General features: G+C 39.0%; 1 long non-coding RNA gene across 1 annotated transcript; it reads left to right on the top strand.

Moving 5' to 3' along the window:
* The first annotated feature begins 16,717 nt into the window (after positions 1-16,717).
* Positions 16,718-17,819, top strand: LOC125381558. Its single transcript, XR_007221900.1, has 2 exons — positions 16,718-17,357; positions 17,681-17,819. It is a non-coding gene; the product is annotated as an uncharacterized LOC125381558 (long non-coding RNA).
* Positions 17,820-26,645: the final 8,826 nt, after the last annotated feature.

A 26,645-nucleotide genomic window follows, 5' to 3' on the forward strand; every position in this document is an offset into this window, starting at 1 on the left:
GAATATTAATAAGTTTATATAATTTGTTTTACTGTATTATTATGAAGTTTACTAATTACCGAAATGAGGGATTTTGTGCCAATTCCAATTTGTGACACGAATGGCATTCCACCGACATGAATTAGCTGCATACTGCAATGATCAACTGGTGACGGAGTATCGACATGACCGTGCGGGAAGTGAACATGTGTACGAGACAACATCGCGAATATTCATGCTTATCAAGTGTAACTATGAACAAATGTCACCTTACTCCTGCTAAACCACATTTCTTAAACGCTAATGTGGTTAGATTTTATCTGTTTAATAACTAAACAGCAAACATACCTGATTTACTTCAACCTTACGACTTTGTTTACAGAGACAGCCCAGTCAGGGTCTTGATGAGAGTGCTGTCCCTTTAGTCCCTTTCCATATAAGGATCGTACACCCTCCGCTTCCGATCAGTTTTAGAACCAGCAGGTATAATCTCTCACGGAACTCGACAGCAACTCGGCAACAGTCAATATGCGCAACACAAATGAACGAATAAGCGCAATTCAGACAACGGACCCTTCCAACCACCATCGCGAATATTATTATTCGTGCATTGTTGTCTTCTCAGTCTCGATTTTGGAAAAGAGTGAGTGAGTGAGTTGGATTTAACGCCGCTTTTAACAGTATTCCAGTTATATCGCGGCGTGTCAGCTTAATGTGGGAGGAAAGCCCGAAGTGATGCAGGTCTCAGACGTTTACCACTTCGGTGAAACCCACGAGCACGGGTATGGTGCTGACAAACCTAGAAACATAATCGGGGCGAACCGGGATTCGAACCCACAATCATAGGTTTCTGGCGTGTCCAAGGGACGCAACTCTGCACAGCGAATTGCGGCGCCTTAGATGACTGGGCCACCCGTGCCCCTTTGGAAAAGACATAGGCCCTAATTTAGATAAATTGGCTTAGCGTTGTGTTTTGAACAGCGCGGCACCGAACTAAATCTGAGAAGATAGAACCACACACCCGTACCTACACCACGTGAAACGAGTCTAATAAAGTCTCATGACTTCATTTGGGACCAGAGCGGAAGGTCTGGGGTTCGATCCCCAGCCGCGTCATACCAAAAGACGTTAAAAGATGGTTCTTGTTGTTACCCTGTCTGGCGCTCGGCATTTAGGGGCTAAAACAAGGACTGGTGGGCTCGGAGTCAGTATACTGTGTCTGAGTGGGGTATTCATGTTAAACTGCAGCATGGTATCTCAGTGAGCTAGCACTATAAATCGGCATCAGTCCGGACTAGTACAAGCCGACACACACACACACACACACACACACACACACACACGTGCATGCACGTCACTATATAAGTGCAATAATCTTGGACGCGACATTAAACCCCATTTCACCTCACCACCTCACCTGTATTGTTTTGCCTCTGAAACTAATAGTAAATACTTTTCATGATGAAAAAGTACAAGAAAAATATAACAAATGCAATATTTGGGATAACACTTTCTCAGTAAAAGAACAGATTCTCTTTCTTTTGGGGGTCAAGTCCCGTCCGAGATTCGAAGCCACACTGTCAGAGTGAGGCACCTTATTGCCTGCACGCAAAGTCAGCGACCTCACCCACTCAGCCACCGAGGCTTCCACGAAATGCAAGTCCGACAACTGGTAGTCTAGATCAGGTACTTTGAGCACCCCTCTGACAAGTGTAAATTGGCACGGATCTCATGGCCGAAAGCTATGAATTCACAATGCCATTTAGAAAGTGGTCAAATGTAACAAATGTTATTTTATTTGGGATAACACTTTCTTAGTAAACAAATGGGTATATTTTCGTGTGAACTTGCCCTTTAAGCAACGTCGGTCGCGGAGAGTCCTTGGATGGGTGACCGTGTTCCTGACAGTTTCTAAGGCCTCGGTCCTGAAGCACATAAATCGGGTAAATCGCATTCATGAACGCATATGAATATTCATACATTCATAATTATACACTACACTACGAAATATCGTATTTCATTGTTTGTTAATGCAAAAATCAGTAATATTCAAAATAAGTTTAATTGCTGTACTCGTATATATATAAATATATACTACTTATATATGTTACTACTTCATGTCCGCAATTCGGGCGGTCGGGTAGCCTAGTGGTTAAAGCGTTCGCTCGTCACGCCGAAGACCCGGGTTCGATTCCCGACATGGGTACCATGTGTGAAGCCCATTTCTGGTGTCCCCCGCCGTGATATTGCTGGAATATTGCTAAAAGCGGCGTAAAACCAAACTCACTCACTCACTCATGTCCGTTATTTAGTTATGGCCTGATGAGACTCGTACGTGGTACGAGTTGAAAGCGCTCGCCAATTAAAACTGTGTTCAATCTCACTCCACTTATTTAATTATATATATATATATATATATATATATATATATATATATATATATATATATGCCCTCCCACATACACATTGTGCAAATCATCCCCTGTCTTACAATGTCATGATTGTATACTCCGATGTATTTTACTCCTGAATATCAGAAGTTTTCTCTGTAATGTATAAACATGCTTACGACATATATCTTACTTGTATTAACTGTCGCAAAAAAGCACAACACAAACATCCTTAGATTGTATATACACTATACGAATCTTTACGAATTAATACAATATATCCCCATCCAGAAGTGTCATAACATTTTATAGAAATATTAATTAGAGAATAATTTGATTTCCTTTATTTCTTGCTTTTAAGATTTACTTTATTATTACATATACAACTGTGTCCAGAAGTGGCCAAGATTGCTATTTTTAAGTGAAAAGTTTCAATATTATTTACACATATCACACCCTCTGTATCTCCAGTGATCGCATGTCAGTGGGCGTAGGTACATGTGTACCGAAATGCGAGCGCTGGAGATATCGAGGAGACATATATTACCACCTCGTGCATTGTTGACAAGTTTTCCAGAATATCTTGTAACACCTTTATAGTTTAACTAAAAACTGTTCCCATATACCGCTATATATTGTATATCAATCACATCATATATATTTTCTTCTTCTATTTTATGAGAGAGGGGCGGTCGGGTAGCCTAGTGGTTAAAGCGTTCGCTCGTCACGCTGAAGGCCCGGGTTCGATTCCCGACATGGGTACAATGTGTGAAGCCCATTTCTGGTATTTCCTGCCGTGATATTGCTGGAATATTGCTAAAAGCGGCGTAAAACCATACTCACTCACTCATGAGAGGATACGGGTAGCCCAGTCGTCTAAGACGCCGCAATTCGCTGAGCAGGACTTAGATGTTTACCACTTTGGGGAAACCCACGAGTATGGAGCCGACAAACCAAGAAACATAATCGGGGCGAACCGAGATTTGAACCAACGATCACAGGTTTCTGGCGTGCCCAAGGGACGCAACTCTGCACAGCGAATCGCGGCACCTTAGTTTTTGTTGTTGTTTTTTGGTTGTTGTTAAACTCCGCACTCAGCAGTACTCCAGCTATATGACCGCGGTCTGTAAATAATCGAGTCTGAACCAAACAATCCAGTGATTGACATCATGAGCATCGATCCACGCAATTGGGATCGATGACATGCATCAACCAAGTCAGCGAGCCTGACCACCCGATCCCGTTAGGTTGTACCAATGTGGGGAATCGAACCCGTCCATTCGGCGTGAAAACCAAACGCTTTAATAACCACAAGCCCCCCCCCCCCCCCCCCTCCCCCCCTCCTCTGAATCATTGGATACTTGAAATTAAACTGGAATGTAGCAATTCGGTCCTTTAAAGATTTGTTCACAATATATACATTCTAATGGATCCACTATATGAATTTCGTATATCTCTGATAACTTATCTTGAAAATCAATAAATATGCTCTTTTCGGCATAAATAAATAACATTTCAAACATGTTAGGGGTCATGTGGTTGCAAGTTCATTTCCTACCCTAGTCTCCATCGAACCAATATTTTTTGACACAAAATTATTCCGCCACAGATTACTTTTTACAAACTGTTGCAGGAATGAGTGATGGTTAAATAGACATAATCAAATTTAAAAACATTTCTTTCAATAATTTTCCATTACATAAAAAAAATAAACTCGGTATACTCTCCTTTGACTCTCAGTTAATACGTTTGTGCTCGTGTGGTACTTTACACATATTGTTCATAATTCTTTGATAATTTCTTTTTCATAATCATTATTATGATTAAAATGCATTAAAATGTTAAGGCGCTTGACAATTCATGGTCGGCCAACCACTTTATTACAGCTCCATTCTATTATGATGAATACCGCTTAAAATTACCATTTATTATTACAAAATCATTTGCGAAATTTGGAAAAAAATCCAAGCCATATTTCGGAGAGGGACGTCAAAATCGGCTCTACATGGTGTACCCATGTAGTGAATTGGTGTGACGAGTCAACGCTTCAACCTCGCTAGACAAACCCCACCGCCAATCGCTTTGTCGGTTAAGAATATTTATATAAACAAATGTCATATCAGTTTAGAAGTGTAGTATATTTCATGCAGGTGTTCACCAGAATAGTCGCGTGATGTCATGGTTACGGGTTTAGCCAATCGGGAAACACTTCCGGTGCACGAGTTTTTACAGCGCGTGATCCAGACTCAATTGATCGGAGCAGACGACGCTTACTTTATCAAATGCACAGTCGCATGGTAAATTAATTTCAACAAGCTGTTTAGAATTCATTTAAAATCGAGATTACAATGGGCTTAGACCCCAAATTCTCATGTTTATATTATTCACGCGCTTCTTTGAACGCTGCGTTTAAAACTTTTGTATGTCATGTGCATTATGAAGACTTTTCACGAAGAAACATTTTTCAGCTTGATTTCCTGCCCTGCCGTATGTTTTCACTCTGGAGAGGACGTTGAACAAAACAAGGTAAGTGCGGCTAGATGTAATTAAACAATCTGTTGGTGAACATATAATTATGTGAATGAATAATCGCTGTGGCTGTAAAGAATCGCATATGATGTGATGTTATACGTATTCGATACAAAACAGCACCAGGGCACCAGGCCAGTAAGAGCGTTTCTCTGTCACTGTAGGTGTGCGTGCGTGTGTGTGGAGGGGGCACGGGACATTGACCCATGTCGTCAATGAATGAAGCATATTATTTAATGTAAGAATACAGCATGTACATAAAACATATTGATTCCAAATTCTGTTTATGTTCTTACGCCTATGTCGTTGGTGTTTTGAACTTGACCAATGTACACAATTATAATTATATTTCAACCGCTTTACGACGGGAAGACCAAGGATTGGTTTCACACATTTTACCCAATTTGGGTACAAGTTCCCGATTTTCGTCACAGGAGCGGACGTTTTAACATGGTTTCTCCATAAAATACCAGTGATGTAAACAAGAGAAAACAGTTTCGTTGCCGTCATAACGGCTACCTCAACACAATTATGGAGTGTCAACATAGTAGGTTTTTTTTATAATGAGTGAACGAATGAATGAATGAATGAATGAATGAGTATGTTTTTTACGCCGCTTTTAGCAATATTCCAGCAATATCACGGCGGGGACACCAGAAATGGGCTTCACACATTGTACCCATGTCGGGATTTGTACCCGCGCGTGCACACTATACACACACCGAATTATTTTTCAATAAATTTTCACAAGGAGAATTTCATCCAACGCCTCCACACATTGGCCAACAACATATGCATACATACAGAGTATTTGCTGCGAAATGACCGTCGTTTTAACCATTCATTGCAGCTCTATCTTGTCCGCTATGAAATGTGTAGTAACATCAATGCATGCTGTTTTCTTTGTGAAACCTGCAAACTGTTGGTTTAATATCAATAAAACTTGGTATTAACTTCAGTTTAGCTCCGTCGTTTCTGCAGACTTGCTTCGACGAGGGTAGTTGTTTGGTCCGCTGTAAGCAACCGGAAACTTAATACCAGTGTCAAAATAGGGAGGGGTGAGGTTAGGTGTCATTTTCTCCTTCGGAATTTTTATCAACAAATCTTCACAAGGGGAGACTTTGCTAAACCACTGCACCCATTGACCCACATCTACATCCGTACAAAGATTAAACAAAATGAATTTAGATTCAATATATATATGGCAATTGTTTTTTTTTAAATTTTGTTTGTCAAAGATTAATCTAAAATATTTGCTGTATATTATAATGAAATTTGAAATTGCCGAGAATACTGTTGATGCATTGTATCGCCTGAAGAGTAAAGCTAGATTGTTTTTATATTTTGATGTATAGAGCTCGAACAGAAGTTTGTTACTGGTCGTGACATAAAGATCAGTTTTCAAGGTCATCAGTTGTCAAGGTCATCGGTTGTTTTGTAGTTTGTACATGATCACTGTGGTGTTCAGTTGCAGAGGCAATGGCTCTGTGAATTCTTGAACTTATTTTTTTCTGAATGGGCCGAGTAAGTAAACAATGTGCCATTTAGTAATACTTTTAGTATGAAGGGAGTTATGTCCATATAGATTTACAATTTGGAATACAATTTTGAAATTTTGAAATTAGATGTTATTTTATATTAATGTTCTGATCCTCTTACTAAGTTTAAGGGTTTTAGAGTTGGCCTTTAGGGATTACTTAACATGAAGTATGAACCTTCACAGAGTATGGTCTAGAACATTTAGTCTCTGAAATCATATATCACACAATATCCTTTTTGACTCTAAAACTAAAAAAAATCCCTATGCTGATTCCATAGACTAACGTTTAGTCTCTGAAATCTTATATTACACAATATCCTTCTTGACTCTAAAAATATAAATAAAAATTCCCTATTCTGATTTCATATGTGGAATAGAACTAGCGAGGGCTGGCTAGACTTGCTTTTGTATGAGTTTCTAGAATATTTGTTTCATAAAATAAATATATTTCACAGTCATGGTGCAGGACTAAGTGTGGTCCAAACGGGGCTCGACTGGCGCCAGCAGTGGCGGCGGGTATGGTGGCTGCATGGGGTATGTTCCCGTGTTGTTTCAGGTGAACAATTAACCTGTCTTTACATGTGTTTGTGACGGGTGCCACCGTTGGTGTAGGATACGCTCACCTTTTCGCGAACACCTGGTATCATCACTATTCTCGAGTGATTCATAAACACATGCTCATGACATAGTCGGAATCGTTCAATCGACTCTGCTTTTAGCAGAGATTTCTATTGAATGTGGTAAGGGTATTGTCGCTTTTATTTATTTGAAGAAGAATGCGGGCAGGACTTTGTTGGATTGTGGTAGCTTTAGATGGAGACTTTAGTGGTGGAGGTTGGAAGCTGTTGGCGAGTCGGACGTTGTGCTGATGTTGATGCCGGGATGTTGCTGTCGCTGTCGCTGATTATACCATGAAATAATGTAAATGAATGAATCATAATGAGTGCGTCTTTTAATGTTTCGGCTCCACCTCAGATGCGTGAAACCTCATGATGATCATCAGTTCGTCTCGTATGTTTTAGCTTCAGTTGTGACATCCCACTTCCTATAACACCGAGTTAGTCCCTTAATGTATTAGTTCCATTTAAGACGTGCCACTTCCTATTAGAATGAATTATACCTTTAATGTTTTAGCTTAAGTTGAGATCCATCTAGATCTCGTTTTAAATTTTATGATTATTGAAATGAATTGGTCTTTTAATGTGTCAGTATCAGTTGAGGCGCCCCATTTTTTTTTTATTAAGATGAGTATTTACCCCCCCGGCATATAATGCGGGGGGATATAGCGATCAGCCAGTCTGTCTGTCCGTCCGTCCGTCTGTCTGTCCGTCCGTAATCATTTCCATTTTCCGGGGCAGAATTCCAAAACCATTCAGTGTATTTGATCGAAACTTGGCAAATCTATCAGGCACATACTGAAGTGGTGCCTTTTGATATTTTGGGATTTTTCTAATTTTTATTTTTTAAATTTTTATGGAATGAAGTTGGACATAGACTCAATTGGGGATGGGATTCGTTTCCGGGGCAGAATTCCAAAACCATTCAGTGTATTTGATCGAAACTTGGCAAAGCTATCAGGCACATACTGAAGTGGTGCCTTTTGATATTTTGGGATTTTTCTAATTTTTTTAATTTTTTTTTTATGGAATGAAGTTGGACATAGACTCAATTGGGAAGGGTTCGTGTCTGGGGCAGAATTTGAAAACCATTCAGTGTATTTGATCGAAACTTGGCAAAGCTATCAGGCACATACTGAAGTGGTGTGGTGCCTTTTGATATTTTGGGATTTTTCTAATTTTAATCTTTTTAAAAAATTTTATGGAATGATGTTGGACATAGACTCAATTGGGTATGGTGTTCGTTTCCGGGGCAGAATTCCAAAACCATTCAGTGAATTTGATCGAAACTTGGCAAAGCTATCAGGCACATACTGAAGTGGTGCCTTTTGATAAAAATTATTTTACGAATTTTTATTTTTTACAATTTTTATGGAAAGAAGTTGGACCTAGTTGGTTCCATTGGGGAACGGGTTCGTTTCCGGGCCAGAATTCGAAAACCATTCAGTGGGTAAATTGTATGCTTCTTAAAGAACATTCAACTGTTAACTCATTACATAGAGAATTGCACATTTACTAGTGGTTACTTTACATACAGCTGGGGGGGGGGGGGGGGGGGGGGGGGGGGAGATATGTCATCTTTCTGATGACTCTTGTTTAGCTCCAGCTAAGACGCATTACTTTTTATGATAATGAGGTAGATTTTTGCGAAACGATCGTAGCCCTAAAATTATTGCAAAGTTATCGTTAGGAAATCGTAGGCTATCGTAGCCTACTTTCGAAACTATCGTAGCCCTAAGATATCGTAAGATTGTCATAAATCTAAGAAAGCCCCATACCTGTCGTAAGTTCATATTATCTTCATCCAAGATGACGGCATTCTTTGGCATATATATTTTTCAAACAAATAATCTGCTTTACGTTCAAAGATTGACATTTCATTTTGTTAAACTGTGTGATTCAAATTGATACTTCGAAAAAACGCGAAGAACGCATCGAAGATATCACGTTAGAAATGTTTTTAATCGCAACAGCGATCCACATAACTATGGAGTCGATAGCTTACAATATACATTTGTATATGTATTTCTATCCGAGTCCATGCTGAAGAAGTGTGAAACAACATATCTTTCCGATAATTTGGATTAAAACGGAAGGTGTCGGCAGGCTCTATAGTAATGACCGTGACCTTATTGATAACTCAGGGGCAGCTAATCTTATTGATTTAACAAGGAAATACATGTGATCAAATATGCGTATAGTATATTTGTATAAAGAGTATATTTAATGATTTTCTAGCAAAAGTAATTGTGTTTGGTTTCGTTTTCAAAACAACACCTAGGTTATCAATATTACTGAAAGACAAATATTTGACAAGTGATTAAATATTGTCTATTGAATAATTGCATTCTTTAAAAACAGGTGATTAACGACATAGATGTATTCCATTAAATATAGCAATTTATTGATATTTTGAGAGCAAAAGTTAAGCACATTTTTTCGAGAATGTTGATTTGGAGAATCCAGTAAAAAATGGGTTCCAAATGGGGTTTAAAATGTCGTAAAGGAGTAACATATTTTGAACATTTTTCAAAATTCACTTTCCAATATATTTTCGCAGAAAATATTTATTGAATTAAATGTACTAATCAATATATTTTCACCACAATAATTTTTGAATTTTGCATTCAATGGACCGACTTTAAAATAATAATTGATTTTTGGTCTTTTTAAAATTTAAGTGTACATTTACCCGTTTTATATTAACAAAATATAGATACTCGAAATCATTCACACAATAATATCATTGTGAAGGATAGGGTCACCGGGAAAATACTATTAATTGACTCTCAGCAATGCTGTCAGACAAGCCAAGCGTCATCCAATTACGTTCTGGAATAGATTTTACACTTTCACAATGTAGATATTTCGCTCCTCAGCCAGATTTAAATCAAATCAGACAAATCAGTTTATTAGCTCTACTTAATTTAAAAGGATAGAAAAGGATTACATTATATGCATGTTTACGTTAACTTGTGGCGTGTTCCATGAGACAACATAACTTGACAATTCCTTAATCATCTCCCTTTGTGAACGAAAGTGTCACTTTGAAATTTTGATTAGAATTATGGATCTCGATAGGTTTAAAAATATTACATCATATAAAAACAAACAGCTTGATAGTGTATTTGAGTCCTTTGTTTATTCGTGAAATATATTGGATATGTCAATAACAAAAGAAACTTACATTGTCATTGTAACTCACTCGTTGGTGCGCTGCTTCCAAGGCCCCGTTCTACAAAGCGATCTCAGCGCTACGATTGTCGTAAGTCAGTGTTAAAGAATGGGAGTTACGATCAACTTAGAGCTAAGATCACTTTGTGGAACGGGGCCCAGCTGAACAATTTTTGTTTTGAGTGTTTCCAGGTATAATGTTATTGATTTCTCTATAAACTTGACTTTTGACATAAACACAAAAACAAGCAGTGTTCTGAAACTGACCCAGCATACATCACGTAACATCAGACCTGAACCCGCATCTTAAATGCTGAACGCCTGCTATTCGATCATAGGTCTCGTGATTGTCATTTAGAATAACGTCCCTCAATTACTTTCGTCCTTGACTTAGTACACGATGTGTTTACATAAAGCTCTGCTCTCTCGCGAGAGGATCATTAGAAGGGAAAATAGTGAAGTATCCTCTTTGCACATTGTTTCAATTCCAATAACTATTATGTGGTAACACTACACTTATTGATTATAACATTTATTGGGCATGAAAAATGCCTTTGCATAGCACAGCGTTCGCTCGTCACGCCGAAGAACCGGGTTCGATGCCCGACATGGGTACAATGTGTGAAGCCCATTTCTGGTGCCCCCCGCCGTGATATTACTGGAATATTGCTAAAAGCGGCGTAAAACCATACTCACTCACTCACTTTGCATTGCACACGAATGCTATTTATGTTCGGGTAGTCATGGTATCATTCATCAATAGAACAAAACGTCTACATATTGGACATATGTAGCATTGGACGAACTGTCACTCAAAAAGTGGCGTGTTAAACAGTGTGGCCTGACAATGTGATTATGAATTCCGTGTCACTTCTCCATGTTGTTGTTATTGTCAGCAGCTGGGACATACCAAAGACATCACTGGAAAACACCGCGCTTTTTCAATCTCTAACACAAATAGGGATCGTAACTTTATAAGATCTGCGACATATTTAAGATAGTTTCGAAAATGTATCTGATCTTAAACTTGAGATATCTTATCTTTGAATGTAATTGTTCAGATTAATCGTATCTAAGATCGCTTCGAAAATGTAGACCCTGGTCTCAGTTGTTACGCGCCAATTCATATCAAACGTCATATCAAAATAGAGATCAAACGTCTCTAACGTTTCAGCTACAGGTGTGACGCGCCACTCCTTATAATGAGTTGGTCTCTAATGTTTCAGCTCCAGTTGAGACATCTGTTATTATGTGATGTTCTCTCATGTTTTAGCTCTCGTTGAGATATCTCCTGTCATAATGGGCTGGTCTCTAATACTTTAGTTCAAGGTGTGTGGCACTAGTTCATATAATAACCTGGTCTCTAATACTTTAGCTCCAGGTGTGTGGCACTAGTTCATATAATGGGCTGGTCTCTAATACTTTAGCCCCAGGTGTGTGGCACTAGTTCATATAATGGGCTGGTCTCTAATACTTTAGCCCCAGGTGTGTGGCACTAGTTCATATAATGGGCTGGTCTCTAATACTTAAGCTCCAGGTGTGTGGCAATAGTTCATATAATGGGCTGGTCTCTAATACTTTAGCTCCAGGTGTGTGGCACTAGTACATATAATGGGCTGGTCTCTAATACTTTAGCCCCAGGTGTGTGGCACTAGTTCATATAATGGGCTGGTCTCTAATACTTTTGCTCCAGGTGTGTGGCAATAGTTCATATAATGGGCTGGTCTCTAATACTTTAGCCCCAGGTGTGTGGCACTAGTTCATATAATGGGGTGGTCTCTAATACTTTAGCCCCAGGTGTGTGGCACTAGTTCATATAATGGGCTGGTCTCTAATACTTTAGCTCCAGGTGTGTGGCACTAGGTCATATAATGGGCCGGTCTCTAATACTTTAGCTCCAGGTGTGTGGCACTAGTTCATATAATGGGCTGGTCTCTAATACTTTAGCCCCAGGTGTGTGGCACTAGTTCATATAATGACCTGGTCTCTAATACTTTAGCTCCAGGGGTATGGCACTAGTTCATATAATGGGCTGGTCTCTAATACTTTAGCTCCAGGTGTGTGGCACTAGTTCATATAATGGGCTGGTCTCTAATACTGTAGCTGCGGTTGTGTGGCCCTTGTTCATATTATGGGCTGGCCTCTAATACTTTAGCTCCAGGTGTGTGGACCTTGTTCATATTATGGGCTGGTCTCTAATACTTTAGCTCCAGGTGTGTGGCACTAGTTCATATAATGGGCTGGTCTCTAATACTTTAGTTCCAGGTGTGTGGCACTAGTTCATTTAATGGGCTGGTCTCTAATACTTTAGTTCCAGGTGTGTGGCACTAGTTCATATAATGGGCTGGTCTCTAATGCTTTAGCTCCAGGTGTGTGACACTATAGTTCATATAATGGGCTGCTCTCTAATGCTTTAGCTCCAGGTGTGTAGCACTAGTTCATATAATGGGCTGGTCTCTAATACTTTAGCTCCAGGTGTGTGGCACTTGTTCATATAATGGGTTGGTCTCTAATACCTTAGCTCCAGGTGTGTCGCACTAGTTCATATAATGGGCTGGTCTCTAATACTTTAGCTCCAGGTGTGTGGCACTTGTTCATATAATGGGCTGGTTTCTAATACTTTAGCCCCAGGTGTGTGGCACTAGTTCATATAATGGGCTGGTCTCTAATACTTTAGCTCCAGGTGTGTGGCACTAGTTCATATAATGGGCTGGTCTCTAATACTTTAGTTCCAGGTGTGTAGCACTAGTTCATATAATGGGCTGGTCTCTAATACTTTAGCTCCAGGTGTGTAGCACTAGTTCATATAATGGGCTGGTCTCTAATACTTTAGCTCCAGGTGTGTGGCACTAGTACATATAATGGGCTGGTCTCTAATACTTTAGCTCCAGGTGTGTAGCACTAGTTCATATAATGGGCTGGTCTCTAATACTTTAGCTCCAGGTGTGTGGCACTAGTTCATATAATGGGTTGGTCTCTAATACCTTAGCTCCAGGTGTGTCGCACTTGTTCATACAATGGGCTGGTCTCTAATACTTTAGCTCCAGGTGTGTGACACTATAGTTCATATAATGGGCTGCTCTCTAATGCTTTAGCTCCAGGTGTGTAGCACTAGTTCATATAATGGGCTGGTCTCTAATACTTTAGCTCCAGGTGTGTCGCACTAGTTCATATAATGGGCTGGTCTCTAATACTTTAGCTCCAGGTGTGTGGCAATAGTTCATATAATGGGCTGGTCTCTAATACTTTAGCTCCAGGTGTGTGGCACTAGTTCATATAATGGGCTGGTCTCTAATACTTTAGATGCAGGTGTGTGGCACAAGTTCATATAATGGGCTGGTCTCTAATACTTTAGCTGCAGGTGTGTGACACTAGTTCATATAATGGGCTGGTCTCTAATACTTTAGTTCCAGGTGTGTGGCACAAGTTCATATAATGGGCTGGTCTCTAATACTTTAGCTGCAGGTGTGTGACACTAGTTCATATAATGGGCTGGTCTCTAATACTTTAGTTCCAGGTGTGTGGCACTAGTTCATATAATGGGCTGGTCTCTAATACTTTAGCTCCAGGTGTGTGACACTAGTTCATTTAATGGGCTGGTCTCTAATACTTTAGTTCCAGGTGTGTGGCACTAGATCATATAATGGGCTGGTCTCTAATACTTTAGCTCCAGGTGTGTGGCACTAGATCATATAATGGACTGGTCTCTAATACTTTAGCTCCAGGTGTGGGGCACTAGTTCATATAATGGGCTGGTCTCTAATACTTTAGTTCCAGCTGTGTGGCACTAGTTCATATAATGGGCTGGTCTCTAATATTTTAGCTCCAGGTGTATGGCACTAGTTCTTATAATGGGCTGGTCTCTAATACTTTAGCTCCAGGTGTATGGCACTATAGTTCTTATAATGGGCTGGTCTCTACCCAGCTAACACACTACGTTTTCACAACGTTGTGGTAAAGTTGTGAATTGGTAACGTAGTGATACAACGTTGTCACAACGTTATTATTACGTCACTGTGCAACGTCGTTTCACAACGTAATAACAACGTTGCATTTTTACGTTGTGAAAACGTTGTTCATCGAATATTTCCCAAAGTCTTGTTACATCGTTCCTGAAACGTTGGTGCGACGTCAACTGTCGCCTTAACAAAAATTGTATGAACAAAAGTTTTACATACAAATCGACCCAATTTCTGCCCAAAACAAGGCAGTAATTCATTATTTACCTATATCTTCGGAATCAGGATTTCCATCTGTGTAAACACCTTATTATCACGTCACTCCAACGTTATGTGACAACGTAATCACAACGTAGCAAAATTACGTTGTGGAAACGTTGTGCATCGGGCGCCATGCAACGTTATGATGACAACGTTTCTCTTACGTTGGTGCGACGTCAAATAGTCTTCATCGCGAAAAGCGTAAAAACAAAGGTGTTTACTCGAAATAAACTACATTTTGGCAGAAAATTACAATAATGTTAGATTTGGTTTTCACTTTTCAGCAACCCGTGCTTGTCGTAAGAGGCGATTAAACAACACACAATGACAATAACATTTTCGCCATACATGCATGATTCGCACTTCCATCGTTGTTGAAAGGTTGTGGATTGGTAACGTCGTGATATAACGTTGTAACAACGTTATTTTAACGTCGATCTGCAACGTGATTTCACAACGTAATAACAACGTTGCACATTCACGTTGTGAAAACGTTGTGCATTGGACATCACACAACGTTTTGTAACTACGTTTCTGAAACGTCAGTGAAACGTTATTGAGTTTGCTTCTCGATAGTCATAAAGGAATAGAACTGCTTTATCAAAATCAACATGAATTTGTCAGAAAACCAAGGTAGTAATGCATTACCTTTCTATATATTCGGCATTTGAATTTTCATCTCTTAATACTAATATTTCGAGAACGTAATTGCGTATATCTGTGACAACGTTACAACAGGGTTGCAAATTAACGTTGTGATAACGTTGTGCTTTGGACATTACAGTACTTTTGTAAATGATGTTTAGGAAACCACTTGTAGATCTACCATCTCTTAGTGTTATTTTTTTTAAACATATATATCTATTAACGAACTAAATGTTGTCACAAGCAATATTACAGTTAAAAACAATTGGCGCGTATTTTTTGCGGCGTGAGAGCGACTGCAGAAAAGTTTAGCCTGTTGCCTCGTGAAGTGACGTCAGAATGACGTCACATTGTCGCGGAAGATTTGTTGTCACCAGCCATCTTAGTTAAAACTCACTCTGGACATAATATATTACAAGCAAGTGATTGTGCAGCAACTGGAACTGGACAGATGATCTGTGAATTCGATTGAGGTAAGTTAATTTTTCAAAAATAGTCTCCGCTTGTTGATATGTTTCTGTGCATGCAGTGCGTCAAATGATCTAAATGTATCGTATTATTCAGAAGTGGCAGGGTTAAGAATGCAGTTTGCCGGTCATTTTCACTGAGCGTCAGTGTTGATATTAATATGATACACAGAACTTGATGATAGAGGTGAAGGGGGCCCAAGACTTTTTTCCATATTATTATTTTATGGATACCAAGGGTAATTGCCAAGGGCAAGCGGTATATTTTTGACCAGAATTCAATCTGGTGGCGTTTTGTGGCCGTCATATTATGTTCGGGTTTCGTTCGTAAGCGTGTAGATTTGTAAATAGGCCTAACTTATGCATCGCCTACTGACCGCACTGACAGTTATCGCCATTTCTTCTGTGTTATTTCTGAAATCATTACTATTTAAAGTTTACATGTACTAATCTTCTGACTTTGATTTTTGTGCAACAATGTGGCTCATCCAGGCCATGGGAAAGGTTAAGTAGATTTCTCTTATACAGCGAAAAGAGGGAATCAAAACAATGGAAGTATTCAGATCGACTCTCTGTAGGCTGCTAGTTATAGCCCTAGTCTAAAGTGATCAATGATGTTATGAAAAAAATCGTATTTTCGGGAAGAGACAGAAACATACTTGATGTTTCCGAAAAGGCCTAATTAGCACTGACTGAAGTAGCCTAAATGTGGATCATATGGTTGTTGCTGCTGTCTATAAAGTTTATCATAGCAAGGTGCTTATCATGTGTATGTTTATTATTTCCGAAAAAAGAATCAATTCATCATTTTCCGATAACTAGATCTATGTCCGACTCCTTTCTAATGAAAACGAGCAAAAGTAAAACGAGTCTCTCGTCGCGCGCTATAACGGGGTGTTTGCGGTATTGTCCTCTCTGGTGATGATAAGCTAGTCGATAGTCAAAAGTTAAATATCACCATATATTGTCAGTGAGTTGGTCATCGTTTGTTGATTATTAAAGTGAGATAGGTGTAGCCAATGTGCACCAATGAAAAATACAATGGAATTGATAGCAACCATATTCTTTCGGTTTTCGATCTGCATATGTTGCCACGTAGGCTACCATACTACAGAATTATATTTAACGATATTTAACTGTATTAGATCTTTGTTAATAAACGTAGTGACAAATAAATTTCAATAAATATTTAGAGCTGTTTCAACTTCGTCTGGTATTGTATAAGCTATTGCATTTTGTTTATTTCCCCATGTTTCTAATCTTTGTAAATGTTAGAACATATATAACTATCCTGGCATATTAATATGGAAAATATTAAGGTAGATCTAAGTATTAAAAAAAATCACAGTTTTAATTAGGATAAATACCCCAAAGTGTTAACACTTTTATCACTTATTGGTGGGCCAATTCATAATTCATATTCAACATTCTTGCTTCAAATATGGGAACTATTTATTTTATTTGGCAATATATATTTTTCATTTATGTACATATTTTTCAAATAAGGTTTTAGAAACTTGGCCATGATATTCACTTGAATCACTAGTTTGAGTGTACAGCAGAAAGGTTAAGTTACTGCTTTTGAAAAACTACAGTTGATCTGTTGACTGATAAAACTATTTGCCAATATTACTATCAGTTACATCATACTCTATTAGTCTAAGTAAATGGGATTTATCTATACAGTACTGGTTTATTTAAGAATGTGATACTTTGTGGTTTCTGTTTTTCTTTCAGGTGGAGAAAACAGTATTGTGGGAGCGTATTTGTTTAAAGTACATATCACTGACAGAAAGGTATGTCTGATTCAATAATATATACAAACATCTTCAAGAATTAAAATTTAGATGATTCTTATTTAATTATACCCACAATCTAAAAGGGCGGGGTATAAAGTTACACCAATGATTCAGTGCTAAAAGCTTTTCTGCTTATGTATGATCCAAGAGCATCATGGTATTAGTGTCAGCGCCTTCGCACTTTCAGCAGTTTTTAACAGTTTAAAGACTGACATCAGACATCAAAACATTATTTTGGGGAATGCAACCGTTATTTTGTTATGTCAGAAATATGTCCCTTGCCTTGCCATTTTATAACATTTGTGTCATTTTTTATTCAGTTACCAAGGCATAAGGAGAGACTGAGGATACAGTTGAAGATCATCCCTGTGACTTTTCATTTGAGGACTGAAAAGGCTCCCCAGCAACTCAGCCCATGTTCTGACTTGTCATTTAACAAATAAATAAAGGTCACCTCAACCAGAATTCTATTGTCATTTCGATTACCTAATGGATCTTAGGACATCAGATGCATAGACTATTCTGTTTGTCACAGTGTTGCTCTCAATGCTGAATGTATGAGGTAAGGCCAAGAAAATTTAAATGTTTCAATTTGTGCAGGGCTTATTGTTTGATGGTTTTTAATTTGCAAATTCGTGGGAAAATCCAATATCTTTTAATTGTGTTGAAACATTTGTGAACAATTTGCACATAGCCTTGAAAATTGTTTTGGAAAATGAATATTATATTACCAAATTGTACATGTAATTTAAAACATTTAGATTTATATCTTGGCCGTATTTCAAACTCTGCCAAAAGAGAGTGCATTTCATTGACTTGCTGTTTCATGGATAGGGTTAAAGTGAATTCAGTTTGCAGAATGTATTTCTTGGTACCTGACGTCTTAACTAGATTGGTACAAACTTTTCAGGCTGCCTGGGAGGTATTGAGGAATAAAACAGGCGTTAATCTACATGGACATTGCAACAACGTGCTGCAATGCCTGTGGTGTCGCCATATGTAAACAGTATGCGATACCTACGTTGTCGCGACGTAAAAAATGGACGTTGTGACAACGTCTTGATTTGGTTGTATTTTGGTTTACGCACAACGTTGTAGCAACCAATCTGGGAGTCTAAAGAATTACGTTGTGACAACGTAACATCACAACGTTGTAGCAACGAAAAGTAAACGTTGTCACAACGTTGTAACAACGTAGAATTGTTGGCTGGGTAGGTTGTCGCGACGTTTTGGTTAAACGTTGTAGCAACGTAAAAAATGGACGTTGTGACAACGTCTTGATTTGGTTGTATTTTGGTTTACGCACAACGTTGTAGCAACCAATCTGGGAGTCTACAGATTTACGTTGTGACAACGTAACATCACAACGTTGTAGCAACGAAAAGTAAACGTTGTCACAACGTTGTCACAACGTTGTCACAACGTAGAATTGTTTGCTGGGTAATACTTTAGCTCCAGGTGTGTGACATTAATTCATACAATGGGCTGGTCTCTAATACTTTAGCTCCAGGTGTGTGGCACTATAGTTCATATAATGGGCTGGTCTCTAATACTTTAGCCCCAGGTGTGTGGCACTAGTTCATATAATGGGCTGGTCTCTAATACTTTAGCTGCAGGTGTGTGGCACTAGTTCATAAAATGGGCTGGTCTCTAATACTTTAGCTCCAGCTGTGTGGCACTATAGTTCTTATAATGGGCTGGTCTCTAATACTTTAGCTGCAGGTGTATGGCACTAGTTCATATAACGGGCTGGTCTCTAATACTTTAGATGCAGGTGTATGGCACTATAGTTCTTGTAATGGGCTGGTCTCTAATACTTTAGCTGCAGGTGTATGGCACTAGTTCATATAACGGGCTGGTCTCTAATACTTTAGATGCAGGTGTATGGCACTATAGTTCTTGTAATGGGCTGGTCTCTAATACTTTAGCTGCAGGTGTATGACATTAGTTCATATAACGGGCTGGTCTCTAATACTGTACTTCCGGGTGTATGGCACTAGTTCTTATAATGGGCTGGTCTCTAATACTTTAGCTCCAGGTGTATGGCACTAGTTCATATAACGGGCTGGTCTCTAATACTTTAGATGCAGGTGTATGGCACTATAGTTCTTGTAATGGGCTGGTCTCTAATACTTTAGCTGCAGGTGTATGGCACTAGTTCATATAACGGGCTGGTCTCTAATACTTTAGATGCAGGTGTATGGCACTATAGTTCTTGTAATGGGCTGGTCTCTAATACTTTAGCTGCAGGTGTATGGCATTAGTTCATATAACGGGCTGGTCTCTAATACTGTACTTCCGGGTGTATGGCACTAGTTCTTATAATGGGCTGGTCTCTAATACTTTAGCTGCAGGTGTGTGGCACTAGTTCATAAAATGGGCTGGTCTCTAATACTTTAGCTCCAGCTGTGTGGCACTATAGTTCTTATAATGGGCTGGTCTCTAATACTTTAGCTGCAGGTGTATGGCACTAGTTCATATAACGGGCTGGTCTCTAATACTTTAGATGCAGGTGTATGGCACTATAGTTCTTGTAATGGGCTGGTCTCTAATACTTTAGCTGCAGGTGTATGGCACTAGTTCATATAACGGGCTGGTCTCTAATACTTTAGATGCAGGTGTATGGCACTATAGTTCTTGTAATGGGCTGGTCTCTAATACTTTAGCTGCAGGTGTATGGCATTAGTTCATATAACGGGCTGGTCTCTAATACTGTACTTCCGGGTGTATGGCACTAGTTCTTATAATGGGCTGGTCTCTAATACTTTAGCTGCAGGTGTGTGGCACTAGTTCATAAAATGGGCTGGTCTCTAATACTTTAGCTCCAGCTGTGTGGCACTATAGTTCTTATAATGGGCTGGTCTCTAATACTTTAGCTGCAGGTGTATGGCACTAGTTCATATAACGGGCTGGTCTCTAATACTTTAGATGCAGGTGTATGGCACTATAGTTCTTGTAATGGGCTGGTCTCTAATACTTTAGCTGCAGGTGTATGGCACTAGTTCATATAACGGGCTGGTCTCTAATACTTTAGATGCAGGTGTATGGCACTATAGTTCTTGTAATGGGCTGGTCTCTAATACTTTAGCTGCAGGTGTATGGCACTAGTTCATATAACAGGCTGGTCCCTAATACTTTAGATGCAGGTGTATGGCACTATAGTTCTTGTAATGGGCTGGTCTCTAATACTTTAGCTGCAGGTGTATGGCACTAGTTCATATAACGGGCTGGTCTCTAATACTTTAGCTGCAGGTGTATGGCACTAGTTCATATAACGGGCTGGTCTCTAATACTTTAGCTCCAGGTGTGTGGCACTAGTTCATATAACGGGCTGGTCTCTAATACTTTAGCTCCAGGTGTGTGGCACTAGTTCATATAACGGGCTGGTCTCTAATACTTTAGCTCCAGGTGTGTGGCACTAGTTCATATAACGGGCTGGTCTCTAATACTTTAGCTCCAGGTGTGTGGCATAGTTCATATAACGGGCTGGTCTCTAATACTTTAGCTCCAGGTGTGTGGCACTAGTTCATATAACGGGCTGGTCTCTAATACTGTACTTCCGGGTGTATGGCACTAGTTCTTATAATGGGCTGGTCTCTAATACTTTAGCTCCAGGTGTGTGGCACTAGTTCATATAACGGGCTGGTCTCTAATACTTTAGCTCCAGGTGTGTGGCACTAGTTCATATAACGGGCTGGTCTCTAATACTTTAGCTCCAGGTGTGTGGCACTAGTTCATATAACGGGCTGGTCTCTAATACTTTAGCTCCAGGTGTGTGGCACTAGTTCATATAACGGGCTGGTCTCTAATACTGTACTTCCGGGTGTATGGCACTAGTTCTTATAATGGGCTGGTCTCTAATACTTTAGCTCCAGGTGTGTGGCACTTGTTCATATAATGGGCTGGTCTCTAATATGTTAGCTCCAGTTGAAATGCGCCACTTCCTAGTATAATGTGATGTTCGCTAATGTTTTAGCTCCAGCTGAGAAACGCCACCTCCTAGTATAATGTTATGCCCTCTAATGTTTCAGATCTAGTTGCGATTGGCCAAATGCTATTATTATTATGTGTTGGTCATTTAATGTTTGAGCTTCAGTTAAGACACGCCCCCGCCAACTATTATGAGCCGTTTTTATGATTCATATCCTGTTTAGACGCATCACTAAGACAAAGCAGATTATGGTTCCAGACAGAATCATTTTCTTCAATATAATGAGTTGGTCTCTACAGTGTTGTAGCTCCTGTTGTGACACGCCGCTTCATATAATGACTTGGTCTCTAATGACATGTTACAACTAAATTTTCTTTTCTTTTTTTTATATATTTTAAATGTACCATTATGTAATTAGTGTCTCGTAGGCCAACTGGCCGGGTGCCGTTTTTTTTAATGAAATGTTTATATGTCCATATATTTTGTACTGCAGCGTGTGACACTCTAATAAAACAATTTTCTTCTTTTCTTCTTTCTTCTTCTAATGTTTCAGCCCCGTTCGTGATGCGCCACTTTATAAGCTAGTTTTGATTGTTAATCTCGGCGCCACTTTAACTCCATATATAGATCTATTAGTTTCGTTATTGTCACTGTGACGTTGTACTTTTAATGTTTTAGCTCCAGTTGTGACGCGCCACTTCATATAATAACACGTCCCATTTTAATTCTGGAAACCCAAAAGTCCAGAAACTCTACGCTCTTTGCCCAGTCTCGGTTAAAGGTATTTACAAAATTAAACATGCCGTTTTCATGGGAACATACCAAGGAAGAAAAAATGAAAAAAAAAATGTTTAAAAACTCAATATTTAGACTATGTCGCCCATGGCCCTGCCCATGGGCGAAGTGTGGCCCATGGGCCTGCCCATGGGCGAAGTCTGGCCCATGGGTAGGCCCATGGGCAGGCCCATGGGCGAGAATATGTTCCTTCACTTAAAACTCATGTTTTTGTTTCGCAAATACATTTAACGTATTTATTGAAGTATCATGACACAAAATTTAACTCATCTTAACTTAATTCAACTATTTTATAGCGATATTGAAATATTTCGCCCATGGGCGAGAAAAAGCTTTGGCCCATGGGCAGGCCTATGGGCGAGAATATGTTCCTTTACTTAAAACTCATGTTTTTGTTTCGCAAATACATTTAATGTATTTATTGAAGTATCATGACACAAAATTTAACTCATTTTAACTTAATTCAACTATTTTATAGCGATATTGAAATATTTCGCCCATGGGCGAGAAAAAGCTTTGGCCCATGGGCGAGAATATGTTCCTTTACTTAAAACTCATGTTTTTGTTTCGCAAATACATTTAATGTATTCATTCAAGTACCATGACACCAAATTTAACTCATTTTAACTTAATTCAACGATTTTATAGTGATATTGAAATATTTCGCCCATGGGCGAGAAAAGGTTTGGCCCATGGGCAGGCCCATGGGCGAGAACATGTTCCTTTACTCAAAACTCATGTTTTTGTAGCGATCTTTAATGAACCCGGCCTTACCTCTCAAAACGTTTTGACAGTTTATCATACGAATTCATGTGCGTGTACTCCAATTCATTGGAGTTATTTTCCACAACATTAAATTTTAGTTAGTTTCTATTTCATTTCCCGTTTTTTATGTCCCGTTGATACATCACACTGGGCAATTACGTGACACTAGGTATGCAATATACAGGTACGCGTGCGCGTATTTTAATGAAAAAAACTATTCGTCTTTTATTGCATAACGTTTGGCTGAATATCTTACATTCTAACGAAATCTCGAAATAATTATTTAATTACAAGCAGTGTCGAACTGACCAGTAGGAATTATGTTTCAATGCGATTGAGGAAAACGTGAGTGAATATTGTGACACTAAAGCAACTTTTAACTGCATTGTCTCTTTGGGTATGAAAATGGTAATAGTTAAGAAAAACGTAACAGCCTTCTTATGATAATTCTCATATTCTCATTAGTACGTTGTGTCTAATTACAGTGTCGGCCTTATTTACAGGTGATTCTACAATACTTGTTGTCGGTCAATTACAATCTGCCACACCACGCGTGAATAAACAGTTCTGCAGGTGTTGCTGTGGGCAAATACCTAGCCTGTACATGTATATTTTTGTGGATACATGTATTACATATTTTCGTTGATATGTGGATATATTAAGCACCAAGACACAAAAAGTTTATGAAAGATGAATTTGTGCCTTGATATATATATTCAACGCGAACGAAGCTTGTATTTTCTCCGCGATCCTGATGTGTATCATTGTTTAATTGGTCATTCATTAAAAGTATGTTGTGAGGCGATATCAAAGGAGCCGCTCAATATACACAGTGTCGTCCGTTTCGCGTGAACTACCACCCTACCCTGTCAGTAAGAGTTATGTAATCGGTACACAAATATATTTGGTGCGATGTCAGTGTGGAAGGAGTTTGAATTACGTCCGCCAGTGGCCACAGAAAGTATAGTACCAATCAACAAGGCCAATGCCGTACTAATAACCTAGTGACTCTCGTAACAACGGCTGTCAATATGTCTGCTACATCTACCATACCATCATCCCTGTCACAACTGGCGTATTAACGGTTTATTCAAAAAATTATTGTAGAAATGTCGTTACCAGACTAACGTACGTCGTATTCAGTCCTCAACTGGATGTTACATTCCTTATATCAGTTAACAGCCCTGTTTGTGAAAATATTTACTAGACATAAGATTTAAGACTAATAAAATCAATTGTAAGACCGCATAGACCATAAAACCGAATAAAATATGTCTTGGTATCATCTCTTGTGTATTAGATGATGGCAATGACCGGAAATGTTATAACGTTAGATTAAGAAGGAGAAACATTAAAGTGTTTTACAATACTTGGAAACATGAGCAATAAGATGTAGCAACATAAACATGCATGGAATAGGGACAAAGGATGAAAACAAATTGAAAAGGATTTTAATACAAAATTAATCGAACTAAATAACTTGCCTGAACAGAAGGGGTACCCAAACTTGTTTGACAGTTATTCGTGTGTTGTAGACTGTCGAATGGGACTCATGTGTGTACGTAGGGTACGCATATCTATTGCAAGTTTTAGTACTCATACACTTTCTCTTCTTGTGTTTTGTTTGTTTGTTAGTTGTATAACGCCACACTTAGCAATATTTCAGCTGTATGACGGCGGTCTGTAAATAATCGAGTCTGGACCAGACAATCCAGTGATTGACATCATGTGCATCGATCCACGCAATTGGAATACGATGACATGCATCAACCAAGTCAGCGAGCCTGACCACCCGATCCCGGTAGTCGCTTCTTACGACAAGCGCTGTCGCCCTTTTACGCCAAGAATGGTTTGTTGAAGATCTTCACGGGTCTATTGAATGCAGGGATTTGTATAAAGTCATCAGACAGCATACAATGCCAACTAAAAAATTATACTCAGTGTCTCCGCAATGTAATATAGTACGGTACTTAGAGTACATGTGAGATTATACTCAGATTAGGGAGATGTTTAATCCATATAACGTGTTATTATTCTACCTAACAATGTATTTAATGAAATGAATGCAAAACAAACTCAACGGCTAAGAGGTTTCATTGAAAAAACTACCCCTAGTCTTGACTAATAAAACAACTGCAACCCGACACAGATTAAACGCAACTTACAAACACAATCATAATCTGGTTAGTCTGTATCACTCAACGAGGCCGCTTACTCTGCCCACAGTATGACAGTATTGGGCAGTTCAGTAATTACGAGCCAAAACCAGACAGGTACGCTGGTCACACTTGACTGGTCTGACTGATGATTAGGTCGTCTGACAATTGGGAGTGAACCATAGCAAGAAGTATCTGCGAAACTATTTGCTCCTTTTATGGGACCGATTAGTTTTATGACCATGGGCCTCGGCACAAGCGTGGTGTTGGAAGACAAGTACATCCGATATGGTGACTGTTTTTCGCTATTCATATTCTAAATACATTCATAATACCACAACATTTTAGTACTCCTTGAAACTTTACAATCACTTCAATATGTACAATAGATTGAACGAGAACACTTGATATATTGCAGATTATTAAATCATTGTCTCTATTATCAGCCGCTACGTTTGTATCGTTTGCACTGTACAAAGAAATATTTTATCTGTCCTTTTGCAGATTTAGCCTCAGAATGTGCTCATTCGAATTAGGAACGAAAATAATTGCTTGTCGTGAGTATATATGATACAGTTAAAAGTTACTTGTACACTGTAGACGTATTCACTTTAAAGTCGCATACGACCTTCGCGAGCGAGTTGAATGATCCAGGTTAATTGGAACGAAGTCTAGAAAGGGTTATAAAGTTTTGTATTTGGTAATGTGTAGGTTTGTTAAATATGATTTTTTAAATTCCTTTTATTTCAATATGTAAAAACATAACTATGCGCTTAAAAACAGAGCTGACTTGATGGGAGATAGCCACCTCAGTTTGTCTGTTGGACACGGTTTAACCTTACTGTGTCCTCACCCTGGTTGTTGTTACCGTTGTTATAAGGGATTAAGAGCTACGGCTCATTGCATTTTTGGTTACAGTCTGTATCACTAAAGTGGACATGTGCAGGTGAACTCTGTTCAATAAGTATATGAAATGCCCCAAAATGTGAACTCCAGACAATAATAACCTGAGGGTAAATCCACGTGCGTCTGCCTTTCCCCTCGTTCACCTTCGAAATCCTTGATTATTATATCATGCCAGAGTTCTGAAATTCAGTGACAATGTTGCTGAACAGTAGAATCTGATGGACGTTTAGTGCAGAACCTGTTTGACACTATGGGTTCCAGGACCACTAACACTCTGAGCTGAAAAAGTTTGGTCCTAACCGCACCCAACATCTACAAGTTTGTAAGCTTGTAGACATCATTAAGAAGTAATTAACAGTCCCATGCTGAGACCTTTCTCAAAATTCAGACCGGTGGCAGGCTGCCAACAAAGAGAAGAAAATATCGCAACCCCGACACGAGTGTGCTCAGTCAAACAATGAACTTACGACCGGCAGAAAACAACTTCAGTTGAGTATGCCGATACTGTATCTCAGCCGTGTTGGCCTGGAAATTTAAACATGCTAATTAAATCCAAAATCGTATAATTATTTTTAATAGAAACCGTATCTTAATTTGTTCTTGCACTGCATCATATCGTGTATTTCATCTGTATATGTGTAATGTGTATATGTATCAATGACTACACTTATACCGCATATTCTGCAACAGACTATAATTAATCACCTTATTATTGTCTCTCCATTTACCATG

The sequence above is a fragment of the Haliotis rufescens genome, unplaced genomic scaffold (assembly GCF_023055435.1).
Source record: "Haliotis rufescens isolate VD_foot unplaced genomic scaffold, xgHalRufe1.0.p SCAF_18, whole genome shotgun sequence".
Classification (NCBI taxonomy): domain Eukaryota; kingdom Metazoa; phylum Mollusca; class Gastropoda; order Lepetellida; family Haliotidae; genus Haliotis; species Haliotis rufescens.